The following is a 25,630-nucleotide window of genomic DNA, read 5'->3' on the forward strand; positions in this document are numbered from 1 at the left end:
GGTCATCAAGGCTGCACCACCCCACAGAGCCTGTGAGAGGGAGACATGATGCCGTGACAGTGTGACATCCACAGACAGGGGAGGCTCCAAATTCTCTTCCTCACCTTAGGGAGGAGTGGATTTGGGCTGGGAGAAGCAGCAGCCTGGAGGAATAAAGAAACTAGTAGTATTTGCAAATAATTGTGAATATAAATACTAAATTAAAACTGTACACACGGTAGTTTCTCAAAGGTTATTTGCAAAGTAAAACCTGAAATAATATCAGGGAATATTTCCTATTCTGTTAAATGTCCATGGGCCTCTCTTGCATATTGGTTGGGACTTGTGCTAATGTATGATTTTTTAAGGTGATATGTTGTTTCACTAAGTTACATAGATTTTTAGTGTTAATTACACTGGAATCAAATGATCAAAAAAGTTTTATTTTTTTAATCACAAATCCCAAAAGAAAAATTTGTGCTGTAAATTGTCAAGTAGTGATGCACTCAGTTTTTCATAATTCTGGTTTTCCCTGAGAGCTTATATTTTATCAGGCAAAGTTACTGTCATTTGTCAATTGTTGATTTTCTTCAAGAAACAGACACTCATTTTGAGGAAAGTGTCTGCTAATTAACCAAATTTAAATAACCTTAGTTTGTGTCATTCATCCCTCAGGTAAGATTGGTGTTGCCCACAAATAAAAAGAGTCTAATTCATCTCGTAACAAATATTTTCCTCAAGACACAGGGCTTGGGATGCCACAGAGGTGCTCTGTGTGTCCTTCCAGGTCAGCACACCAGATAATTTCAAATGTGGAGTTGAGGATGATGCAATAATGAAGATAACTTCTAATGCTTTTTTTCAGGACATTTTCAAGTGAAACTGGCTTTGATTTTTGTTCCTGCAGGTAAGTGCTGGTGAAGAATTACTACTTCTGCAGTGGTACTATAAGCTCCACTCTTTTTTTTTTTCTATTTTACATATTTTATTTTATATAATTCTTACATCTTTTTTCATTTTTGCACAATGTGTGCATTTTCATTTTGGTTATATTCCCCATACAATTGCATCCCCCCCCCCTTATTTTGACTCTAGCTCCACTCTTATGAATTTTTACCTCAGCAAATGCCAAATAGTGAAAAGACAAATGGTGTCTAAGTGATGTTTTGAAACTAGTTTTACCTCATGGATCCCATGAAAGATTCTGGGTGACGTCAAGGGCTCCACAACCACACTTTGAGAAATGCTTTTCTCAGTGAACCAGGGAGCATCTCCCAAGTGTTCTCTGCCTTTGCCTCCTCTTCACTTCCCAGCATCCCTCTCCCTGGCTGGCTCCTGCCTCCCCAAGCTGCCTCTCCTGCAGATACAATGGGGAGCAGAGAGAGAACCCTGGAGACGTGGAGCTTGCACTGTCATGAGAGATGGACACTGAGTAAAGGTGACAAAGACATGTGTATACCCTACCTGAACCCTGTGCTGGGAGGAAGGAGTGTGTTTATTGTGAAAGCAGAGAAGCAGGAGCCCTAACAGGACCCGACCACTACTATCAATAGTATCAAAAAATATATATGTTAAAAACAAATTAAGCATAAGGAAAAGATTTTATCTCTTCCCATAACTGTTACTCCTGCCCCTGACACACATGCTCTGGCCTCATAGAACCAGCCTGTCCCCTCTTCCTCAGCCCCCCTCCACGTCCTGCCCCAGCACCCAACCATACTGAGGAGGCCTGTAGCCTAATCTACAGCCTGGTCCTGACCCCATCCTCCCCCTCATCGGCTCTTCCCTCATTTATTATGCGCTGAAGGTCAGGCCTCCCGAGATGTTCAGAAAGGTGTCTCCAAGACAGGCCACTTGGTGTGTGAATTATTTCCATCTGAGGTTCATCAGGGGTTCATCTTAAGAAACGGTTACCACTTCTAGAACTACCTAGTATGAAAATTGGTGATCTTACCCAAAATTAGGGTTATTACCAGAAATAAGCTTTGTACCCGAGAAACTTCCCTATATGTCAGGGCAAACATAGAACATCTGATCTTTGTCATGAGTCATCCTTTTTTTTTTTGAGATAAAACTATCTGGAGAAATGCACAAATCTTTAAGTACACTACTGTACTTTGTCAAGAACATTATGTATATTGTGTTTTTCTTCTCTTGGAAACAACGAACATTTAAATAATTGAATGATGTGTCTCACTTACCAGTACAATTTATCTGCCCTCCCTCCTTTTGAGTAACTGCCACAGTTCAATCTGAAGCCTCTCTGGCCCCTCCATTCTCAGCACATTCCTGTGGCCACATGCTCCTTGGAACAGAGCCCAGGCCTGAGTCATCTTCATAGTTATTTATTTTTTATTGTATTTATTCAGATAACTTTGATTTTTCAAAGTTATTTTTCATATTTTTTGGGGGGCTATAGGTGCAAAACTCCAAAATACATCTTATTGTCCCATATAAATGTGATATATCAATATATATAAAAGGTTATTCATCTTTAACCTTTCAACAAATAAGTTTATCTAACTCTCCCTTTTCCTTTCATCCACAAAACTATAAGTCAATCATAAGCAGCAGCTTAGCTGTTTTCATACCTTCACAGCCATATATTACCTTTTATATCCATGGTAAATATTCTAATTATCAGTTTTATTAGAGAAACTTGTATTTACAGAAAATGTCTGAAGTATAATTTCATTAGAGCAATAAATGATCGTTTCTTCTAGAAAAACAAATGTCTGGAGTTAGATGAAAGACAAGGAAATAGAGCACCCCTGGTAGCACAGGGTTTTAAGTCGCAGCACTATCAAGCTATCAGCAGCCACAATGGCATGAATTTGATCCCCAACCAGGGAGCTGGTCCACATGGCACAGCAGACCTCTCCTGTCTCGCATGCTGCTCCCCTCAGCAGTGTATTTCAGTAGATCTGCCTGTACTGCTCCCCCACTCTGTATCTAGTGACTCTTGTCAACCCTACACTTCTGGCCTATTCCCTGGTTCTTGTATGCATAAATAAATAAAAATAAATCTTTCATGAAAAAGAAAGACAAGAAAATAATGCTTTTACTTTATAATTATCCTGTATGCAGTCACCCAATTCACATCAATTCCTTTATATGAATACTATCTTAACATTGTATAACAAGTTATTCAACAGAAAATACACAAGCCAGAAACTTATAGCCTTAAACATCAAATTAACCATCAACTTTTCTTAATTTTTAAAGACCTAAAAATAAAAATCTTTCATATAACAGCATGAAAATTCCATACCTTTGTAAAGTGGTGAGACAGTCAAATTATTTCCCAGGTTTTAGCTGAAATGACCATCAAGAGTGCTCAGATTGTATCCAGCTTGTTTTTGGGCAATTTGCCTTCTTGAGCCTAAGCAGAGGACAATATTAAAATGCCTGAATGATTCCCACTGACACTGTGGTGTAGTGAGTGTCTGGTTTTTTGTGACTCAAATAGAAAAGAGGAACATTTCCACGGGGTGGGGAGAGGAAGAATCTCCCCACGAACACTGAGGAAATGAACTGGACAGAAAAACTCATTTGTAATTAATTACTGTTACCACAGCTCTGCAAAAAATGTTGGTCTGTGGTCACATTTCCCCACACAAACTGAGAACATAATGATTGAAACTGCTGCGTTGTACCAGTCCAACTCAGAGTCTGACCTCACAGATTTTCTGTCCCCCCTGGACTGGCCCCTGGATCCCCTTCTTGGTTTCCCTGCTCCTCCATTCAGTCACCACAGACATCGTCCTGGAAGCTGGGAGAGGCTCCTCCTCCATGTCCTGGAGTCTCACCAGCCCCTGAGACCCGCCCTCCAGGCAGGTGCCCGACTGCGTGTTCAGACTCCTGGAAAGGAGTAGGGGCAGGACGAGAGATGCTGGGCGTGGGTAAGGGTGACTAAGCCACGAATTCTGTCCCATCCAACTGGTGGGTGCAGGTCACCTCCCCGCCTGACAATTCCGAGACAAAAGGGGTGCCTTTCTGCTACAGTTAAGGGATGACAAAAAAGAGGAGTGCTTTTCCTGTCATTCTCTTGCAGGTGGGTAATGAGGCCTCCACTGCCTGCTCATCCCTGGACTGTGTCCTCACATCTTCTGAACTCCTGCCTGGCCAGCTCGAAAACTAGAGAACAAAGAAATCCTGGCCGAAGTTGGGAGTATAAATTTCAATTCTTACGCCACAACTGAGGCAGGAGGGAAAATGCTGGAGACTAAAGTGAGAGACTTACAGCAGCTGATGGGGAAGCTGCCTCTGTTCTCATGAGACCAAGTGAAACACAAGGACTTTGGGAAAGTAATGTAAACCTTCTGTCTCTCTAAAAGGGCCTGAAGCAACCAGAACATTTCAGCCTCAAGTGTCCAAAGAGACCACCCAGGGCCATGCCCTCTGTGCCATCACACAGGGCGCTGGAAGAGGGACTGTCCCACTCTCTATAGAGGGAGGGGCAGCCCAAACCATAGGCCAGACTGCAGGACAAATGGACCATAAGCGTCTCTGGCTGTGAAGACCCCAGTGCAGGAGGAAAAGACCTTCTCTAAAGGAGCCAGAGGTGAGACAGGCTCCCCCAGGTACTATCTCTAAGGACAAGCCTTGGTGACCCCATAAATCACAAAGAGAGAGACACCTTCCTGGTGGATACAGGGGCCACTTGTTCAGCCTTGCTCTGATTTTCCACCCCAACCTACTGGTCAGCTGTCCTTTCACTGGCATCAATGCCAACCCAGGCCAGGCTGCTTGACAGTGCCCTCCCCTGCTCACTGCAAGGCCAATGTTATACACTGAGGGTTGATCTTGACTTCCTGTCCCATTCCTGGGGCAAGATCACATAACCACATTCCAAGCCAGCCTCCAATCAGTCGTCTACACAGCCAGTGTCCACATCAGGCAGACACGGCCTTTGCAACCACAGTGAGGATGGACTTTAAGGGCAGAGATGCCTAGAGACCCCTCTTCCCACGTGGACACTGCAGACATGGGGTAAGGTCACCCCAGGGCCCCATTAGAGCTGCTCTTCTACCTGAGGGAGCAAGTGACCCACAGACCCCCCTCCTGAAACCCACTTCTCTCCTGGGAGGAGAAGCCACACTTTCCCCTTTGCCTCCAGAGTGGCCATGAGAGGTAAAGAAGAGGTAAAGGAGCTCTGTGCGTTGTAAGATGGTGATAAATTGTTTCAGTACTCCTCATGAATAATAATGGCATGGGCCCCCCTGGTGGTGCAGGGGTTCAAGTCTCAGCACTATCAAGCTGTCACCAGCCACTGCAGCACGAGTTCAATCCCTGGCCAGGGAGTTGACCCTCATGGCACAGCAGACCTCTCCTGACTCACCCGCTGCTCCCCTCAGCAGTGTATTTCAGTCAATCTGCCTGTTCTGCTCCCCACTCTGTCTCTAGTGAATCCTCTCACCCCCCACACCTCTGGCCTACTCCCCAGTTCTTGTATGCATAAATAAATAAAAATAAATCTTTAAAAAATAATTATAACAAAAGGAGAAACTAAGCCACAGGTCGCTGACATGATCGGCCCCTACCTAAGGGCAGGGCCTGGGACTCCTGTTTCCATGAGTGACTCTCTGACCTCAGTCTTATCTCTAGCGAGGGAAGAGGTCCTGGAGGGATGCACCTCACTCAAAGCTCTGGGTCCCCACAGATGGGAACTATGGGACTCTCTCTACTGAGTTACATGCTGCACCCTAGAGCCTGGACAGCAGGCCCCTGTGCTGGGGGAGAGGCTGCTCCTCGCACAAACCACTCATGGTGACACTGTGTTATGCACCCTGGGGTGACTGGAGAGTCCTTGAGTGAAAGGGAAAACTCTCTCTCTGCAGGAGGAGGGCATCTGGGTCCTGCGGATCACCTTCCTGTGAGTCAGTTCTGGGCTCTCACACCCCAGAAAAATCCCAAATTTAAAGGTGAGCTTGGATTTCGAAACGGACAGGTGACCATCACTTGTGCAGAAAAACAGGCTATTATATTTTTTCTTTTAAGAAATTTTAAAGAGAAAAGAGCCCCAATCTTTGGTTTTGGAGGACTCAGGCAGACCTGACCTTGTCTCCCGCCAGAGACACAGCTTTCCCACAGGCGCTCATTAGAACCTGCTGAGAATTGGGCATCAGGGGTCCTACCATATTAGTCCAATGTTGGCATCAGTGAAGGGACAGGTGTGTTAGCCTCCCCACATCACATCATGTGGGTCATGAGGTAGAAGGTCTCTGTTACCTGCGGGTCCCCCAGATCTACCCACTGACGCCAGTAGGAGCCATGGCAGGTACTCCAGGTCCTAATCACTGTCCATTTCCAGCCACAGCCCCCCCCCCCACCCAGATCCTGGCCGTGCAGGGTGTCCTCACGTAAGGAGCCTGGGTCTCTGGGAAGGGCCTATGAGCACCCTGAACCCCCAACAAAAACCTGGGTGCATGATGCTGTGCTGAGGAAGGAACTTCCCTTCTCACAGACCCAAGAACAGATGAAAACCCTGAGCTCAGGGAAAGGACTAGGCCAGGGCCCGGCCAGGCTAAGGAAGCCGCCAGATGCATGTGAGCCAGCCTGTCTGAGTCTCAGCTGTCACCAGAGTGTTAGAAGTTGGGCTCTCAGCAGAGGCAGCTGAGTACTGTTTTATGCTCTTCTTTTGAATTCTATTTCAAGTTCCTTCCCAAAAAACGCCCTAGGAGCCCTCAGGTTCAAGCACGCCCTGTGCTGGGTCCCGTGCTGTCTGCACACGTGCTTGGGGGCTCACTAAGCACATCATCCCCAGGAGGGAAGACATGACAGGACAGGTCTCCCTCCTCCATGACGTGAGTCCTCTGCTCACTAGAGGAGGCAGCAGAGGCCCCTGAGGAGACACTCGGGGACTCTCCTTGGGCCGGGCTGTGAGGGAAGGGCCTGCATGGACACCACCACCTTTCCCTGACATGTTACCTCCAGTTTCTTAAGATACAGCAGAAAGTAATCCAAATCTTTTCCTACATTTTCCAAATAAAAACACATGCTTTCAAAGCTTTGTGCTTTCTGGGGCTCCGGGCTGAGCTGAGTTGCTGGAGGCACTGATGGTCCCCCGCCTCAGCAGCCAGGCAGCATCTTCTTGAGGAAGCCCCTTGTTTCTTTACAGTTGAGGGTGCACAGACACCCCCTGGGAATGCTTCACCGGAAGGCAAATTCCTGGATGAGATCTTCCAAACAAAAGACCCCAATTCCCTGGGTGCCTCAGTCACGGTGTTGTCTGTGGAGACACAGTCTCATCCTGACCTTGGCTCCTCACCTTTGAGGATGATCCCCAGACAGACCTCAATGTCAGGGAGCCCCAGTGACATAAAAGCCTGCAGTGTGAGGATGTGAAGCACTTTCATGGGTTGGGGGTCACCCAGCCGTCTCCCACCCAGCAGCACTGCTGCCCTCAGACCCATCAGGAAGTCCAGGTTCATCAAAAGGAGACCAACAAGTTCATGCTGCACCAGTCAGACTGACAGGTCAAAATCAAGGCTAATTGGAAGCAACCAGGGGCATGGATAGAACAAATAGAAAGCCCAGAAATAAAGCCACATATAAATGGACAACTAGTCTTTGACAAGGGAGCAAAGAATATGCAATGGAACAAGGACAGTTTGTTCAATAAATGGTGCTGGGAAAACTGGACCATCACATGCCAAAGAATGAAGCTAGACCACTACCTCTCACCGTGCACAAAAGTCAGTTCAAAATGGATAAAAGATCTGGACATAAGACAGGAAACCACAAAATATATAGAATATAGGTAAAACAAGGCATCCATCTCAGTAACACCTTTAAAACCTCATCATCCAAAGCAAAGAAAGTGAAGGAAAATATAAACACCTGGGATTTCATCAAACTGAAAAGCTTCTGTACAGCAAAAGAGACATTAACCAAAACAAAGAGACACCCCACTGATTGGGAAAAAAATCTTTGCACTCCATACAACTGATAAGGGAGTGATCACAAAGATCCACAAAGAACTCACAGGACTCAACAAAAACAAAGTAAACAATTCTGTCAAGAAATGGGCAGAACTTAAAAGACACTTCTCCAAAGAAGAAGTGCAAATGGCCAACAGGCATATGAAAAAAGGTACAACATCCCGTATAATCAGGGAAATGCAAATTAGAGCTACAATGAGATACCATTTTACACCAGGAAGAATGGCACATATCAAAAAAACTAACAACAAATGCTGGCAAGGATGAGGTGAAAAAGGAACTCTCCTACACTGCTGCTAAGAGTGCAAACTGGTCCAACCACTGTGGAAAGCTGTCTGGAGGGTCCTCCGTCTACTAAAAATGGAGCTACCATAAGACCCAGCAATTCCTCTCCTAGGGATCTACCCAAAGGACACAAAAACATTGATGCAAAAGAACACCTGTACACCTATGTTTATTGCAGCACTATTTGCAACGTGTAAGATATGGAAACCATCCAAATGCCCAAAAATAGATGACTACATCAAGAAGATGTGTTATAGATACATAACGGAATACTGTTCAGCAATCAGAAAAGATAAACTAATGCCCTTCGCAGCAACGTGGATAGAGCTAGAAGGAATTATGCTCAGTGAAATAAGTCAGAGGGAAAATGAAAAGTACCAGATGGTTTCACTTATAGGAGGAATATAGGGGAACCAAATAAGACATGGGGGGGTAATAATAACAATACAAAACACACACATACACACAAAAGAGAAACATACTGACAATTATAAACCAGAGACATCCTGCAGGGGATGGGGTGGGGGAGGGATCAGAGGGAGGAAGGGAGGGAGTGAGGAGCACAGGGGACTGTGGTGACAGGGCACGGGTGCATTGGTGCATTAGTGAAGGAAATTTTATGGGGATTACACCTGAGGGGGAAAAAAGCAAATTTTTCCATTTTAAAAATGGAAAAATTATGTAAAATATATGTAAATTAATTAATTTTAAAAAATAAAAATGAAAGTATCTTTACAGTAAAAAAAAAAAATCTTACCTCCAATCCTGGTAACAAATACAGTAACAATGCTTATCTGCCTGTGCTCCCATCCAGTGTGGCCATGAATACAAGGAGATTCATCTTGACACTATAGTGGGGAGGGAGGTGGGGAACCAGCCTGAGTTTATCTGAGAGCCTCTCCCTGCTGCACATGGAGGGTTACCCTGGGGAGATGGGAGAGCCCCAGAATGAGAAAGAAACAATAATTTCACCCACTCTAACATTACATTTTCTAGCAACTGAGGTAGACCCTGCTCCATCTCGCCCTCCCTTCCTGGACTGTGGTCAAAGGCTCAGCTCAGTAACTGGGGTGACCTGGGCCAGTCCTGACCCTGGGCCAGGCCAGCAGGGCACACACTCCTCCCTCCCCGTGTGGGACTCCCTCCAGCTCTGCTCTAGAGAGAAGCTGCAGCCCACAGAGGAAATTAAATAGAGGAGCTTCCAGGCTGGAACTCCCTGACTCTGAGGCCTGTGTGTTTTCTACAATGACCCCAAAGGAGAAAAGCTTGAAGTGAACATTGGGCACTGGGGGAGGGAGCTGTCAGGTGCAACCATATCCTAGCAGGGGACCTCGAGGGGGTCCTACCCAGCTCCTTCAGTTCCGTCCAACCATGACATATTTCTAAACTTCCTCTATTCTTGAGACCCAGTGCTTCTTCACATCCTGCTCAGAGACAGCTTCTTCACGGAACTGTAGTTACTGAGGTGTTGTGCTGACATTCTCCTACTCTGTGAGGTTTGAATTTATTTATGCTGGGACTTGATGTATAATTCTCCCCCATTTTCTTATGTTGTGTGTCCCTTCTCTCCTGTCTCACACACACACACACACACACACACACACACACACACACACTCCCCTCTCCTTGGGAACCAGACCCTCACTCAGCACTGGGGATACTCTGTCCCTCTGTCTCTGGTCCCCTCAGAGCCACCCTCTCTGCAGTGTCTCTACTCAACAGTATGTCCCTGCACCTCCTGCCTCTGACCTTGTGGGAAACCAGCCCCTCAACCTGCATGACAGTGAGGAGGTGAAGGCAAAGTCCTGAGGTCAGTGATTGATGGAGGCGACAACTTATCTTTCTTTTGCTGAAGACAGTTTCTTTCCCCAGCCCCCATTATTGTATTATTTCCATTGAGGAAACATCAGTTTACACACTGTATGTGTTAGAGGCACAGGGTCACACCTCCTCAGATGTTTGTTACCACTTCACACCCACCTAAGGGCACCCACAGTCTTCACTACCATCCCCGGGCCCTCTTCTCACTTTGTTTCCTACATCACACCCACTCCCTCCCCTCCCACATAGCCTCATATTTCTAGAGTATGTTTTGGTTTAGTTTCATCTGTCCCTGCTTGGTTTCTTTGTATTCCACTAATGAGTGACATCACTCAGCATTTGACTTTCTCATTCTAACTTATTTCATTTAGCATAATCCCCTCCACATCTGTCAATGTTGTTGCAAATTCAACTTTTTCACAGCTGAGCAGTATTCCACTGTGTCTGTCTAGGACCTCTTCTTAACCCACTCATCTGTTGTTGGGCACTGAGGTGTTTCCATAACTTGGTTATTGTGCACAGGTTGCAGTGAGCACAGGGGGCGCATATCCTTTGGAATTAGTGTTTTTACCTCCTTTGGATAAATACCAAGGTATGGAATACTTGACCATATAGAAAGTGTATTTTGGATATTTTGAGAAATATATATATGCTTAGGGGCAGGACTGTGGCAGTGTGGTATCCATAGTAAAGGGAGGTTCTGTTACCAGGCAGGGTAAGGAAACCCAGGACCCCCAAACCTGCCCACGTTAAATGGGTTCTGCCATCAGCTGCATCGAAACAAAACAAACAAGACATTTAATGGAAACAAACTTTAATACAATCACTGTGCAAGAGCGAGAATGAAGGGAAAGAATAGAGACTATGGTTTCCCAATCAAGCACCCAAAGTTACCCATCCCCTTGTGGGTCACCTCAGCCAAACAGTTTGGCCCAAAATAGGGACACTAAGGCCCAAAAACATGTCAAAAGTCTAAGGCGCCTTCCAATGGGGACTCATGGAGAGGGACAGAAAGAGCCAGACAAGTCTGGAAGGAAAAGAGCAAAATCAAAATCAATATAAATGCTGCCACTGTAATCTCCCCACAGGTCTCTCACCCACATCTGTTTCACGTGTCTCCTCCCATGTCTCCCAAGTCTCTGGCACAAGCCCAAGGCTGAGAAGCAATCACAGCTTCTTCACCTGTTCCCAGCTTTGCTGTAGAGCCTAGAAGGGAAGGTGAAGACCCAGAACTGGGCATCTCACTGAGCTGTGTGCGATGTGGGCAGTTTGTCAGGCCATTTGGCTACAGCAGCTGTGGTTTCAATGCTGATTGTCTGGTGTTGTGCTGGCCCCTCTCAGCAGCTCCACTGACCATCTTGTGTTGTGACTTCTGCTACCTTAGTGAGTTGGATACTGGCCTATTATCTGGATGTCACAGTCTCCAGGCCATCAGTGGCAGGAAGATGTCCATTTGGGAGCAATGCCTTTTTTCAGGATAGTTTTGAACAACTTCAGTGGCAGGTGGATGCCATCTTAGATGCATGTTGTTTAGGAGTTCAAAACACTGGACACTGCTTGGGGTGAGACAAACTGCCCTTATGGCCTCAGAGATTCTTTGTTTTGACTGTTTGTTAAATAAATCCCATTATTATTGTTCTCTGAACATGAGTGATGTTGCAGTTGTGCAACCTCTGTGACTCTCGCCAGGTGCCAGCCTAGCAGAATGCCTTGTCTGTACCATTGGATCTCCTGGATGTCCATGGGTCTAGGAGCCATAGTTCGGTCATCCTGAGCACCATCAGAGTCCATGGATGATAGAGAAAAGCAAGGAATCAGTGACAGGAGAATCCTGACATTCCCACTCAGAATGTGAGGGATCAGGAAGCCTTGTCAACTGAGCAACTGTCACCCTAGACTTTAAGATTGGCTTTTACCAGGCTGACAGGAGCCCATTAATTTTGCAGCCAAATAAAGGACAGAAAGTTTGTGAAATGTCTACAGCCTGTCTGAAACCCCATGGGTAACAGAGAAATAAATCAGCTACACTGGAAGAGAGGGATGAATGGGGAGGAGAGAGAGAGAGAAAGGGAGTAAGGGAAGATAAGGGGAACCATTTAAATAATCCTGATGGGGATCTGAAGCTAGAGTGGGGTTCTGTGTCGGATCCTGTGTAGTGCTTAGTGAGAAATGATCCCAATGTCACACTTGGATCATCCATCTTCTACTGGGTCTCGGCATCTCCTCCACTGCTGAGGGTGGGGGATGATGGACCCAGCTGCTGGGAGATCAGCCCTTCTGTGCAGCTCCCGCATGGCCTCCAGATGATGTATGTGCCCAGCTCTTCACAGACCGCAGTCCCTCATACGACAACGATGACAACCAGACTTTTATTTTTCCAACTGGCAGATGGGCTAATCCCCTTGTGTGGTGTGGTCACCATTTTATCCTTCTGTTACAGGGCAGGGAGAGGGGCACCCCAAACCTGCCTCCTCTAAATAGGTTCTGCCATCTGCCACATCAAGACAAAACATAGAAGATCTTTAATGGAAAGGAACTTTAATACCATTAGGAAACAATACAGAAAAGAAAAAAAAATACAGTTTCTAAATCAAGCACTCACAGTTACCCATCCCCTCGTGGGTAAAAGTCCACTCAAATGGAATTGGCCCAGAGCAAGGCCCAAAAGCCAGACACAAGTCAAAGGCATCTTCCAGTGGGGATCCACAGGAAAGGATCAGAAACTACCACACAAGTCTGGGAAGAAAAGAGCAAAATCAAAATCAAGCTAAAAGCTGCTGTTGTTATCCTCTCCATAGGTCTCTTGCCCACATCTGTTTCAACCAGTCCATGACCAAAAGGCAAGTGCAGGTTCTTCACGTGTCTCTCTGCTCCATGTGCCTCCTCCAGGTCTCCTACTGGTTCCATACTGCTTCCTTCCTTCCTCAGTCTCTTCTCTAGCTTCCTTTTTCTCCCTGCTCAGCCTCACCCTCCTTTGGGTGGGGCAGGGAACCCAGAACTTCCCCTTTTCCTGGCGACCACCCTGTTACAGAACCAGGCCAGGGAGGGGCAAGGAAGCCCAAGTGGAGTTGGTCCTCAGGGAATATAGACCTTCGTTCCCTGATTACCCTAAAGCTCCACCTGTCTCTTTGTGATTGGTTACTTCTCTGTGGTCTCATTCACTGCCTGAATGTCTCTGTGCCCAGAACTGAGTGTCTGTGTCCCAGCCCTTATCTTTTTCTTTATCATCCTTGTTCAGGAATGTTGCCCTGGTGTGAGATTATCCCCTTGGAATGTGTTGCCCTTATCTCTGGAGCCTTCCTTAACTCTCCTGCACTGCCCTTGAGGCTGCCTAATTATCCCTAACTTTCCCTAGGACTCAGTAGCAGGCTGCTCTTGCTCTCAGAACTATTATGTTCCATTCCCTCTATTGTAAGTAATATTGTAACAGGGTGGTCCCCAGGAAAAGGGAAGTTCTGGGTTCCCTGCCCCACCCGAAGGAGGGTAGAACTGAGTAGGGAGAAGAAAGGCTAGAGAAGAGACTGGAGAAAGTAGGAATTAGGATGGGGAGCCAGAAGGAGACCTGGAGGAGGCACATGGAGCAGAGAGACATATCAAGAAACTGCACTTGCCTTTTGGTCATGGACTGGTTGAAACAGATGTGGGTGAGAGACCTGCAGGGAGGTTAACAATGGCAGCTTTTATCTTGATTTTGATTTTGATCTTTTTCTTTCCAGACTTGTCTGGTTGTTTCTGATCCTTTTCTGTGGGTCCCACTAGAAGGTGCTTTAGACTTGTGTCAGGCTTTCAGACCTTGCTCTGGGCCAATCCTGTTTGACTGGACTTTTACCCATGAGGGGGATGGGTAGCCGTGGGTGCTTGATTTAGAAACTATATTCTTTATATATTATATATTATAACAATATATTCTATATTGTTCCCTAATTGTATTAAAGTTCCATTTCGTTAAGGTCTTATATGTTTTGTGTTGATATGGCGGATGGCAGGCACATTTTGATCAGGCACATTTGGGGGGGTCTAAGGTACCTCTTTCCCTGCCCTGTAAAAATATCACCTGTTGAACACGTAGGTGTGTTTAGTTTACTCCCATGTTGAAGTGTTTAGTTTACTCCCATGTTGAAGGTTTGAGGGAGGTAAAGGCACCTATTCTGCATGAATTAATTACTTTACTGGAGGGAATTGGCTTCCTCCTGTGGGTCCACTAAGAAATCATGGTGCTATATGCAAGAAGGTTTTCAGGGTGGATGGCATTTCCTTGTTCATGATTGGTTTTTCCTCACAGTAGATCTGCCCATTTGCACCCTTGCTCCCCACAGCTCTGGTCATTATGCATTCCTTTTCACCTCAGTGGTACATGAATCACATTTATCTAGGTACAGATGGTAAAAATCATAGAAAACTATTGAAACATCAAATTTTCATTCAAACAGCAGGAGTAGGAGGCACATCAATATTGGGGGAAAACTTGCCTAAACCTAATGTCCCATCTGTTCTCCTCCTGGCTACCTCTTGGAGAAGACCTGGACCTAAATTGGGTCATCTGTACATCAGCTAATCTTACAGTAAATTCTTTGTTTGCTAACCAGTCCCTAGAAACTGGGGATCTTGAAATATATTGGTCCAGGAAACTAACACAACCTGGGACTGGGCCTTTCCATTTAATTATTATGGCTATTCTGGACACTAGAATCCAGGTTTAGCTGGTCCTTTATTAAGAATCAGATATCACTCTCAAATGTCTCCCTCACAAAAGCATTTTGGACCATCACCTTAAACTTCCCACCCTCCCTCAGTGATGTTGAGGCGCTTATTAAGGCTAGATGTCTTGTATGGACCAGTAATGACACTACAGCTCAGGTCATGATCTGTACTTCTAGACCCTATATTTTTATTATGACCTCCAGAACACCTAACATGATGGTGACTACTTATTCTGCTTCTACCAGCAAAGGGTTAAAGGTGTCAACACCACCTTTCATGCGGATGCCATATGGTTAACCCCTCTCTTCACTCACCATAACATCACTAGCCTTAACATTACTCATCTGTTCCTTCTAAAACAAAGAGCTGAAGTCTGGCTGCCAGTTAATCTTACCCGTGAGTGGATTGAGAATCTGCTCTTGAACAAATTACCAGTGCTTTAGAACATGCTCTTTCGGGTGTCCTCATAGCTGCTGTTATTGCTGCCACTGCTATGGCCGCTGCTGCTGCTACTGCTATAGTGGCCCTACCTCACTCCATTCACACTGCACAGCAAATGAATCAATGTTTTCAAAATGTTACTTTGGAACTCCTGACTCAAACCACCAGTGATCAGGAAATCTTACAGTGACTGGATGCCCTCAAGGCTGCAGCGTCCTGGCTTGGAGAACATCAACAAGCCCTCAGGACTCGCACCAGGCTTAGTGGTGATGCCCAGTACCAGTCAGTGTGCGTTACTCCTGTTCCTTTTACCACCACTTCCTCTTGGGAAGACCTCCAATGGCGCCTTCACGGTGCCGTCCACGATCATCTGGGACGAGATACTCAGAAACAAACTTCAGCAACAAATAGCTCAACTCCAACAAGAGGCAAAAAATGCCACCGTAAGCCATCTAAATCATCTAGCCCACTGGCTAAACCCAACAAATGGATTTCAGGTCTCAATATCAGAATATGGGGTCTGACTGGACTGGGTATATTATGTTTTCTTTCAGTGCTAAAGGCCCACTGTCCCTTGCTCGGGCAGACCCCAGACAAGCTGAGGCCAGGCTGACCCTTCTACAGCCATCACCATATCAATCCCTTCCTGTGCCTCCTGCTGACTCCTCTCCTGATTCTCATAAAACAAAAGGAAAGGACATGTGGGAACTTGGATTATTCTTTGCCTTGACTAATTTGTGCTTCTCAGAATATGAACAGGGAGAGTTTGAGATAAGGAACCTCTCTGGGCAAAAGTCCCGAGAGTCCTGTCTCAGCATGTGCTGAAAACAGCAATAGATGTTGTGCTTAGAGAAGCAAACCACTGACTCCCTGATTTCCCAGCCTTGGCTGGGCCAGCTGGTTACTAGTCCCCCTACATACTTGTGCATTCCCCATTTGTCTGCTTTCTTCTTTGATATTTTTTATTTTCTGTTTGATTCTAAATTAAAACGAGTCTGCCCTTGGAGCTGGGCTGCTCCTTCATGGTGTGGCCCCTCTAGGCTTCTCATTGTTCTGCACATGGACTCTAGGTAATCCTTTTTCATCCTGCCACACGTCATAATGAGACACACATTCACTGCTCAGTCTGTGATCTCTTATGAATATTTTCAAGCACAAAGAAAAATGGAAATAACAGTGCAGAGCACACCACCTAGACCCCAGCATTAGCATTTGCCACATTTGCTTTATCACTTATCTTTATCCATGGATCCGTCTCTCTATTCATCCATCTTATTACTCTGATGCATTCAAATTCCATCTATACTTACTCTGAATTGTACACTGCTTCAAGAGCATTAGTTGCACATGTCAGCAACTTTCATTTCTCAGCAACAATTGAGCATTCCAATTAACAACTAGAGCTCAAATTGGGTTAAGAGTTTTCTTTGAGATAAATATTTGGAGAAAGGCACAAACCTTAAGTATACTATTAGAGGAATTTTGACCCTTGTCAAGAACATTATGTATATTATTCCGTTCTTCTCTTGGAAACAATGAACATTTGAATAATTTAATAATGTGTCACACTTAACAATATAATTTATTGGTCCCCCCATCTTTTGAGTAACTACCACAGTCCAATCTGAAGCCTCCCTGACCCCTCCATTCTCAGCACGTTCCTGTGACACACTCTCCTTGGAACAGAGCCCAGGCCAGATTCATCTTCATAGTTATTTATTCTTATTCTATTTATTTGGATAACTTTGATTTTTCAACCATATATACATTTTTTAGGGTTTATAGGTAAAACTCCAAAATATATGTTATCACCCAATATAAATTGATATATCAATATATGATGTTATTCATCTTTGATCTTTCAACAAATAAGTTATCTAATTCTCCCTTTTCCTTTCATCCACAAGACTATTTGTCAATCATAAGAGCAGCTTAGCTGTTTTCATATCTTCACAGCCATATATTACCATATGTATCGATGGTATTTTTTATTATCATTTTTATTATTTTATTATCAGTTTTATTAGACAAACTTGTATTTACAAGCAATACCTGAAGCATCATTTCATTAGCGCAAGAGATGGTCATTTCTTCTAGAAAAATGAATGTTTGAAATTAGATGAAAGACAAGGAAATAGGGCCTCCCTGCTGGCCAGGGGTTAAAGTGTCAGCACTGTGAAGGTATCACCAGCCACTGCGGCACAAATTGGACCCCAGCCAGGGAGCTGACTCACATGAAGCAGCAAACCTTTCCTGTCTCACCCACTGCTCCCCTCAGCTGTGTATATTACTAGATGCACCTGTTCTGCTCCCCACTCTGTCTCTGGTGAATCTCATCACCCCCTCCCCCCACACATAACTCTGGCCGACACCCAATTTCTTGTATATATAAATAAATAAAAATAAATCTTTTAGGGCCTCCCCGGTGGCGCAGCGGTTGAGTGCTGGGTTGCGAAGCTGCCCGGGACCTCTGCGGCGCCGGTTCGATCCCCGGCTGCTCCCCGGCCACCGGAGGAGGGTCCCGCATGCACGCAGACCTCTCCTGCTGCTCCCCTCAGCAGTGTACTTCGGTCCTTCTGCCTGCTCTGCTCCCCGCTCTGGCTCTGGTGAATTCTCTCACCCTTTCTGACTGTACCCAGTGCATGTATAAATAAATAAATAAATAAATGCCTCTATTAATAAATCTTTTAAAAAAGAGCAGGAAATAATGATTTAATTTTATAATTAGCCTGTATGCAGTCACCCAAGTCACAGCAATTCCTTTATATGAGTAATACTTTAACATTACATGACAAGCTATTAACAGAAAACAAACAAGCCAGAAACCTTATAACCTTAAACTTCAAATCAACCATCAACTTTTCTTAGTTATTTGAAGACATAAAAATAAAAAGCATTTCATATAACAGCATGCAAATGACATACCTTTGTAAAGTGTGGGACAGTCAAACTATTTCCTAGGCTTTCACTGAAATGAGCATCAAAAGTGTTCAGATTGTATCCACCTCGTTTTTAGGCAATTTGCCTCCTTGAGCCTAAGCAGAGGACAATATTAAAATCCATAAATGATCCTCACTGACAATGTGGTGTAAATGGGGCTCTGGGTCTTTAGGCCTCAAATGGAAACGAAACACCCCCTGTACAATGACTGAGTGTGAGCAGTTGCTTCATGTCATTTCCTGTGGTTTGTTACTGCACTTTCTAGAAAAACAAATGAGTTTACTTTGTCTCAAGATTCTTTCTCTCAGGCTTGAGGAGATGCTCCCTGCTTTCCTGAGCCTCCCCGTCCAGGACCCCACAGCTCTTCATGCTGGACAGGATGGTCTCTGTCCATGTCCCTGACTCGTGGTCATGGCTTTGCATCAATAATCTGTGACTCTTAAATCTGTCCCAAGTCCTGAGTCCCACCCACCTTTCCCCACACACCACTTGGGACATAACCCTGGAAACTATACCGGTCCTAGCCAGCCGAGTCTGCCCTCACAGATTTTCTGACCCACCTGGACAGGCCCCTAGATCCCCTCCTTGGTTTCCCTGCTCCTTTATTCAGTCACCACAGATATTGTCCTGGAAGCTGGGAAAGGTTCCCCCTCCGTGTTCACCAGCTCCTGAGACCCGCCCTCCAGGCAGGTGCCCAACTGCGTGTTCAGACCAGTGGAAAGGAGTCGGGACAGGACGAGACCTCTGGGCATGAAAAAGGGTGACTAATCCAGAGGATCTCTCCCCTCCAACTTGTCAGTGCAGGTCACCCTCCCCCCACAATTCTGAGACCCAAAAGGGGGTACTTTTTGGCTACAGGTCAGAGTTGACCAAAAAGAGGGTGCTTTTCCTGTCATTCTCATCCAGGTGTGTAAGGAGGCCTCCACTGCCTGCTCATCCCTGGACTGTGTCCTCCGATCTTCTTTTGAACTCCTGCCTGGCCAGCTCATAAACTAGAGAACAAAGAAATCCTGGCCGAAGTTGAGAGTGTAAATTTAAATTCTTATGCCACAACTGAGTCAGGAGGGAAAATGCTGGAGACTAAAGTGAGAGACTCACAGCAGCTGCTGGGGAAGCTGCCTCTGTTCTCATGAGACCAAGTGAAAAACAAGGACTTTGGGAAACTAATGTAAATCTTTTGTCTCAATTTAAAGCCATAAAACAATTATTTATTTTAAATGCAACCTTAAAACAAATGTTTTCTTATTAAAGAAAATTACCAGGATCCTAAAATTACCAGGGCCCTGTGGGCCAGTTAAAATCCATTAGGGTGTCCCGTATACTCTGGAAAGTTTTGTCCTCATTGTCGTTCAACTCAAAGCATTTTTTAATTTCTTCTTTGATCTCCTCTTTAATCCAAGTGGGATCTCCTCTTTTCAATGGTCTTCCCGTAGTGTGGGTTTCAATCTCCATGAAGTGGGCAGGTTCCTTGCTTTCTTTTCATGGTTTCTTTCTTTAAAAAAAAAAAAAAAGATTTATTTTATTTTTACAAGAGATGGGGTACAGGCCAAAGTCGCAGGAAGGTGAGAGGATTCACCAGAGACAGAGCGGGGAGCAGAACAGGCAGACAGACTGAAAGTACTGCTGAGGGGAGCAGCAGGAGAGACAGGAGAGGTCTGCCTCACGATGTGGGAATCTCCCTGGCCTGCTGGCAATTGACCCTCGCTGCAGAGGCTGAGGCAGCTTCACAGCTCTGTGCTCAACCAGCTGCACCACCGGAGAGGCCCCTCTTTTCATGGTTTATTTCTGGTTGATACCTTTATGATCAGAGAAGATAGTTGGAATGATTTTTATCTTAATGTATCTGTTGATGCTTGTCTTGTAGCCAGTATGTGATCGATTCTGAAGAATGATCTGTGCACACTTGAGAAAAATGTGTGCTTGGATATTTTTTTGGGTGCAGAATCCTATAGATATCTGTTAAACCCATAAGGTCTAGGTCTTTATTTAGTGCTCTAGTGTCCTTGCTCATTTTTTGTCTCTTCGATATGTCCATTGATGAGAGAGGGATGTTGAAGTCTCTATATATGCATTTTCTGTAATGTCTGTTTTCAGAGCTGGTAGTAATTGTCTTATATATGTTGGTTCTCCTTCATTTGGTGAGTATATCTTCACCCCCATGTTTATGGCAGCACTTTTTATAATAGGGGCTTGGGTTTGGAAACAACCCAAATGCCCAAATAGATGACTAGATCAAGAAGATGTGCTATATATACACAATGGAATACTATTCAGCAAACAAAAAAGATAAACTCATGCCATTCACAGCAACATGGATGAAATTAGAAGGAATTACGCTCAGTGAAATAAATCAGAAGGAAAAAGAAAAACATCGCATGGTTTCACTTATAGGAAGAATAAAGGGTAACCAAATAAGGGATCAGGGAAAAAAAATGATAACAATGAAAAAAAAAAAACAGGCGACTATAAGTCAGAGACATTCTGCAGGGGAGGGGAGGGCGAGGGATCAAAACAAGGGTGTGAAGAGCACAAGGGACTATGGTGATGGTGCATAGGTGAATTGTTGGTGGGAGTTTTATTGGGACCACACCTGAGAAAAGAAAGCAAACATTTTACAAAAATGAACAATGATGTAATATATATATATATATATAATTTTTTAAAAGACCACTAGGGTGGGGGCCTCCCTGGTGGCAAAAGGGTTAAAGTCTCAGCACTATCAAGCTATCAGCCACTGCAGCATGAGTTCAATCCCCACTCAGGGAGCTGACCCACATGGCACAGCAGACCTCTCCTGTCTCGCTTGCTGCTCCCTTAAGCAGTGTATTTCAGTAGATCTGCCTGTTCTGCTCCCCACTCTGCTATGGGTGAATCCTCTCACCCACCACATCTCTGGCCTACACCCCAATTCTTGTATGCATGAATAAAATTTTAAAAAAAACAACAACACTACAGTGACTGTAGGCAGCAAAGTCTCAGGGTAGGCTGTGTGCTGTAGAGTAGAAACTCCTGGAGTCTTTTGAGGCAGGAAGTTGTCCTCTCTTGCACCACTTTCTATTTATACTCTGACTGTCCATCTTAACCACAGGCCCAGGGCTCTGCTTCTCCTGATCTCACTCATCATCTTGGAGGCTGTCCCGTATCCTAGACCTAAGTAAAATCCTCAAGTCAGTAAAAACTGCTTATAGTTAAATTAATAAAAGTTCTCCATGCTTCACAAATAAAAACAATTCAAAATTTAGTAGTTTAATTAAAAACATATTTGCCTTAAAGTTATGATGTTGAGAATTAGTACTTGATTCTGTGTTTAAATGTGATTACTTAAAAAAAAAAAGCTCATGGTATTCAGCAAAAAAAAAAAAAAAAAAAAAAGTGATTAACCTGCTCTATGTCAACAAAGATAAATTTGCTTTTTGATGTTAATACCAAAACTTCTCTTTATGAAATTATATTCCAAAAGACAAATCCACTATCATTACTTAAAGTTGTATTGAGTTATAAAAATTTGTTAAATATCTAAAATTATTTCATTTAAAATTACTAAAATTTCAGGTTTACATTTTGCTCCTTATTTTAAAGAAGCTGAAATTTTGATGTCATGTAACTGAAAGGACAAAACTTAAACCATGTGTTTAAGTGTAAGACATTCAGTGCAAAGTACAATCAGTACAATCATTGCTTCAATATTTTACAATCTAGAGAAAAAAAAAACTAGGGTGTTATAAATCTCAATAGAGGTAAAGTAAAATGTGTGTTTTTAAAAAAAGGTTTTTTTTTTTCCAATGAATTACGATATAATTAAAAGTCTGCTTTAAATATTTTTTTAGAGAGGGGACACCACACTTCTGCTCAATTAGGAGAAACATTTTTATAGTCCAGATCTCTTTTATTTCTTTTTGCACACCTATCATGCCATGAATTCATAGGGAATAGGTTCTAGCAGCTCAGGCTCCTTCCCACAGGTTCTCACAATGTATGCTTCTCTAGGTGGCGCAGGCTGGTGCTTCAGCTGAACCCAAGCACCCTTCTCTTTGGCTTCCTTTTTCTTCTGATCATTTTCTTTCACCCGTTTCAGGAAGCTATCTCGGCTCTTAGAGTGCTTAATGTGCTCAATACGAGCATTAATTCTCTTTGCAAGAATTTTGCCCTTTACTTGCTTGTTTACAACAATGCCAACTGCATGCTGGGCAACATTATAGACTCTTCCAGTTTTGCCATGGTAACATCTGTGGGGCACTCCTTTCTGAACAGTGCCCATCCCCTTGATGTCTACAATATCATCTTTCTAATAGATTCACATGTATGGGGCCAGAGGAACAACCCCATGTTTTCTAAAAGGCCTAGAGAACATATAGTGGGTCCCTCTTCTCTTTCCCTTTGTGTTAGTCATTTTGGCGACTTACTGAGAGATGGCGGTTCCGGCCGAAAAGCTAAAAAAGGGTTTAATATCAAATTAAAACTCATTATCTTTGAAATAAAGTACCATAAAACAGAAAAGCAAAAGAAAATATTTAAAGTTAAAGGCATCCTAAAAAAATGTTATGTGGTCCTCTAACTCACTATAATAGCAATTAAATTAAACTTTAATATTTCTCGTGTGCTTATTGATACCAACTTAAATTTCTGATTTGCAAGAAGAACTAAAGTATTCTTGGACTGTCTTTACTAATTTTTAATAATCCGGTCAGCATTGCTAAGCCTTGTCAGAAAAATAAGATCTGCTCTGGAAAATCTTTGTCACTCCAGGTAATTAAATATGTTATAAAAATCTGTACATTTCTTAATCCTATTCAGACTGCCATAATATCAAATATTCTAAAATAGTAAAGATTTTCTTTGAAAGTCTTGAAAGGATGTCTAAGACATCTGATAAAGTTGTTTTTCTTGTGAAAAACAAATTGGATCAATTTGAGTGTATTAAAACCAGTAAAGAAACATTTATTGCCATTTAAAAAATGGTAACATGGGCCTCCCCAGTGGCGCAGCGTGTTGAGCACAGCTCGATGAAGCTGGCCGCAGCCTCTCCAGTGTGAGTTCGATTCCCCGCTGGCCAGGGAGATACCCACATGGCGTGGCAGACCTCTCCTTTCTCACCCGCTGCTCCCCTCAGCAGCGTTTTCGGTCCATCTGCCTGTTCTGCTCTCCTCTCTGTCTCTGGTGAATCCTTTCACCCGCCCACGCCTCTGTCTTATACCCCAAGTTCTTGTATAAATAAATAAATCTTTTTGAAAAAAAATGGTTACACCTTTTCAGCATAAAAATATCCGAATATGAGTGATTCTAAAATTTATGAGTTCTTAAAACTTCATACATTCTGGTGGGTGGTCCCTAGAACTGGCCTTAAAGCAGCGACCAAGTGACCACCTGCCTCCTTCAGGGAACACAAAAACAATTGTTAATTTTGATTTTTACTTTATTATAATTAGTCTTTTTCCTGGTCCCTTATTTAGGTTTTCTAAATTCCTGCTATGAGTGAGACCATCTGGTATTTTTCTTTTTCTTTCTGGCTTATTTTGCTGAGCATGATCCCTTCCAGCTCCATCCATGTTGCTGCAAATTGCATGAGTTTATCTTTTTGATTGCTGAGTAATATTCCATTGTGTATATGTACCACATCTTCTTGATCCAGTCATCTATTTTTGGGCATTTGAGTTGTTTCCATAAATCAACGAGCAACTATAAACCAGAGACACACTACAGCGGGGGAGGTGAGGAGGGAGTACAATCAAAACAAGGGGTGGTAGGAATTGTATGGGGACTATAACCAAGATGAAAATGCATACATTGTGCAAAAATGAAAAATGATATAAAAACATATAAGATTAAAATAATAATAATAAATGCTACTTTAAAAACAATTGTTAAGCCCTTCAATAATAACAAATGGAGCAAGGTTACTCAGGAGCCCAATAAAAATCCTGCATTATTTCAGGCTAGACTTGCTGAGGCCATAAAAAATATATACTAATCTGGCCCCAGGGACTGTAAAAAATGAAGCCATTCTAGCAGCCCCTTCATTAGCCAGTCTTGCCCTGGATCAAGAGCCTCAAACCTCTTTCTCACACTTTTGGGTATAAACCTCAAGGCCAATAGTAACAGGGAGACCAGGCAGACTGAAAAAGGAGAGGAAGAAAGAATCACTATGTCGGCAGCCATTGGCAGTGCCGCCACCTTAGACACCCCAGACCCCATGTGTGCCCAGGGCGCTCGGGACCTCACCCGCTTAAAGAGCCTGAAGCAACCAGGACATTTCAGCCACAAGTGTCCAAAGAGACCCCCCAGGGCCATGCCTTCTGTGCCTTCACACAGGGCTTTGGAAGAGGCTCTCTCTACAGAGGCCAGACTGGAGGACAAATGGACCATAAGCTGCCTCTGGCTGTGAAGACCCCAGTACAAGAGAAAAAGACCTTCTCTAAAGGAGCCCAGAGGTGAGACAGGCTCCCCCACATACTATCTCTAAGGACAAGCCTTGGCTTGACTCCAATGAGCCCCGTGAGAAATCAGCTTTAATTCCAAATCCATGGAAGATAAGATTTAGCACATCTGGAATCTATGTTACTTTCCTGGGGTACATTTCCCTCCATCCCACCCCCCATGGACCCTTGCCTGGACCCCAGGGAAGCCTGCAGTGTGCGCAGCTGCTGTGTTCTCTCCTCCAGCGTCCACGTGCTGTGCCTTTATCCTGGGCTTGAAGGATTTAACCGCATCTGTGAGATTGAAAGGTCAACCAAGTTTTTGGGCAGTTTATACGCCAATTGTGTCGATCTCCCTCTCAGTGGTTACCTTGCTCCTGGCTTTTACCCCAAATTTCCAAATGTCTGTCCACAAAGTCCCACCCTCAATATCTCAATCCAGTAGGATTTTTGCTTTTGACAGCCTGAGCTTTGCGGGAATGGACAAGTCATCAGTGAAAGGTGGAGACTCACCGATTTCACCGGGATCAGTCTGTCTCTTTCAAGGCAAAAATACCTCTTGGTGTTGTGGCTTGGTATTGTGGTATTGTGGCTTTTCTAGCAGTTTTCTTGAGGCCCCCACACCTGTGCACAGTTTGTATTCAGATTTGGTTTCAACCCTTCTGCTCTCTCAGGTTTGTATTTCCCCTGGAATGTCTGGCTGCTCTGCTCTGCCCCTGAGACACTGGGCTGCAGTGTCTGCGGGGGTGGAGAGCACCCTCTGGTGAGAAGGCTGAGCTTTGCTGTTTCTACTCATTGCAGGAGCTCTTCAAGATGAAATTTCTTCCCATATTTCTGCTGCCTTGGTTTATTTTTCTGGTTACTTCAAATATTTGTTTTTATACTTTTGTTCAATTGTAATTATTTTCTGTCAAAGACTTGCTCAAACTATTGTTTTGTACTTTCACATATCAATTTTTAAAATGTATTTCATACAAGGTTGTTCATTTTTGTGCAGCTTCTTCCCTCAGGTGTAGTCCCCATAGCTCTCCCACTACCCCAGCACCTGGGAACGCTCACCATAGCGATGTGCTCTTCCTTCCCCTGTTTTGAAGCCCTCCTTACCCT

The 25,630-nt window shown here is 44.1% G+C and overlaps 1 protein-coding gene and 1 pseudogene across 1 annotated transcript in view; one reads left to right on the plus strand and one right to left on the minus strand.

Moving 5' to 3' along the window:
• The window catches only part of LOC119252020 (HLA class I histocompatibility antigen, A alpha chain-like), a 161,902-nt gene that overhangs the window by 71,434 nt on the left and 64,838 nt on the right, over positions 1 to 25,630 (plus strand). The window lies entirely within an intron of this gene.
• On the minus strand, positions 21,990 to 22,515 carry LOC119253166 (60S ribosomal protein L21-like; annotated as a pseudogene).

This window comes from Talpa occidentalis, unplaced genomic scaffold, assembly GCF_014898055.3.
Source record: "Talpa occidentalis isolate TD23 unplaced genomic scaffold, MPIMG_talOcc4v2.1 talOcc4.2, whole genome shotgun sequence".
Lineage (NCBI taxonomy): Eukaryota > Metazoa > Chordata > Mammalia > Eulipotyphla > Talpidae > Talpa > Talpa occidentalis.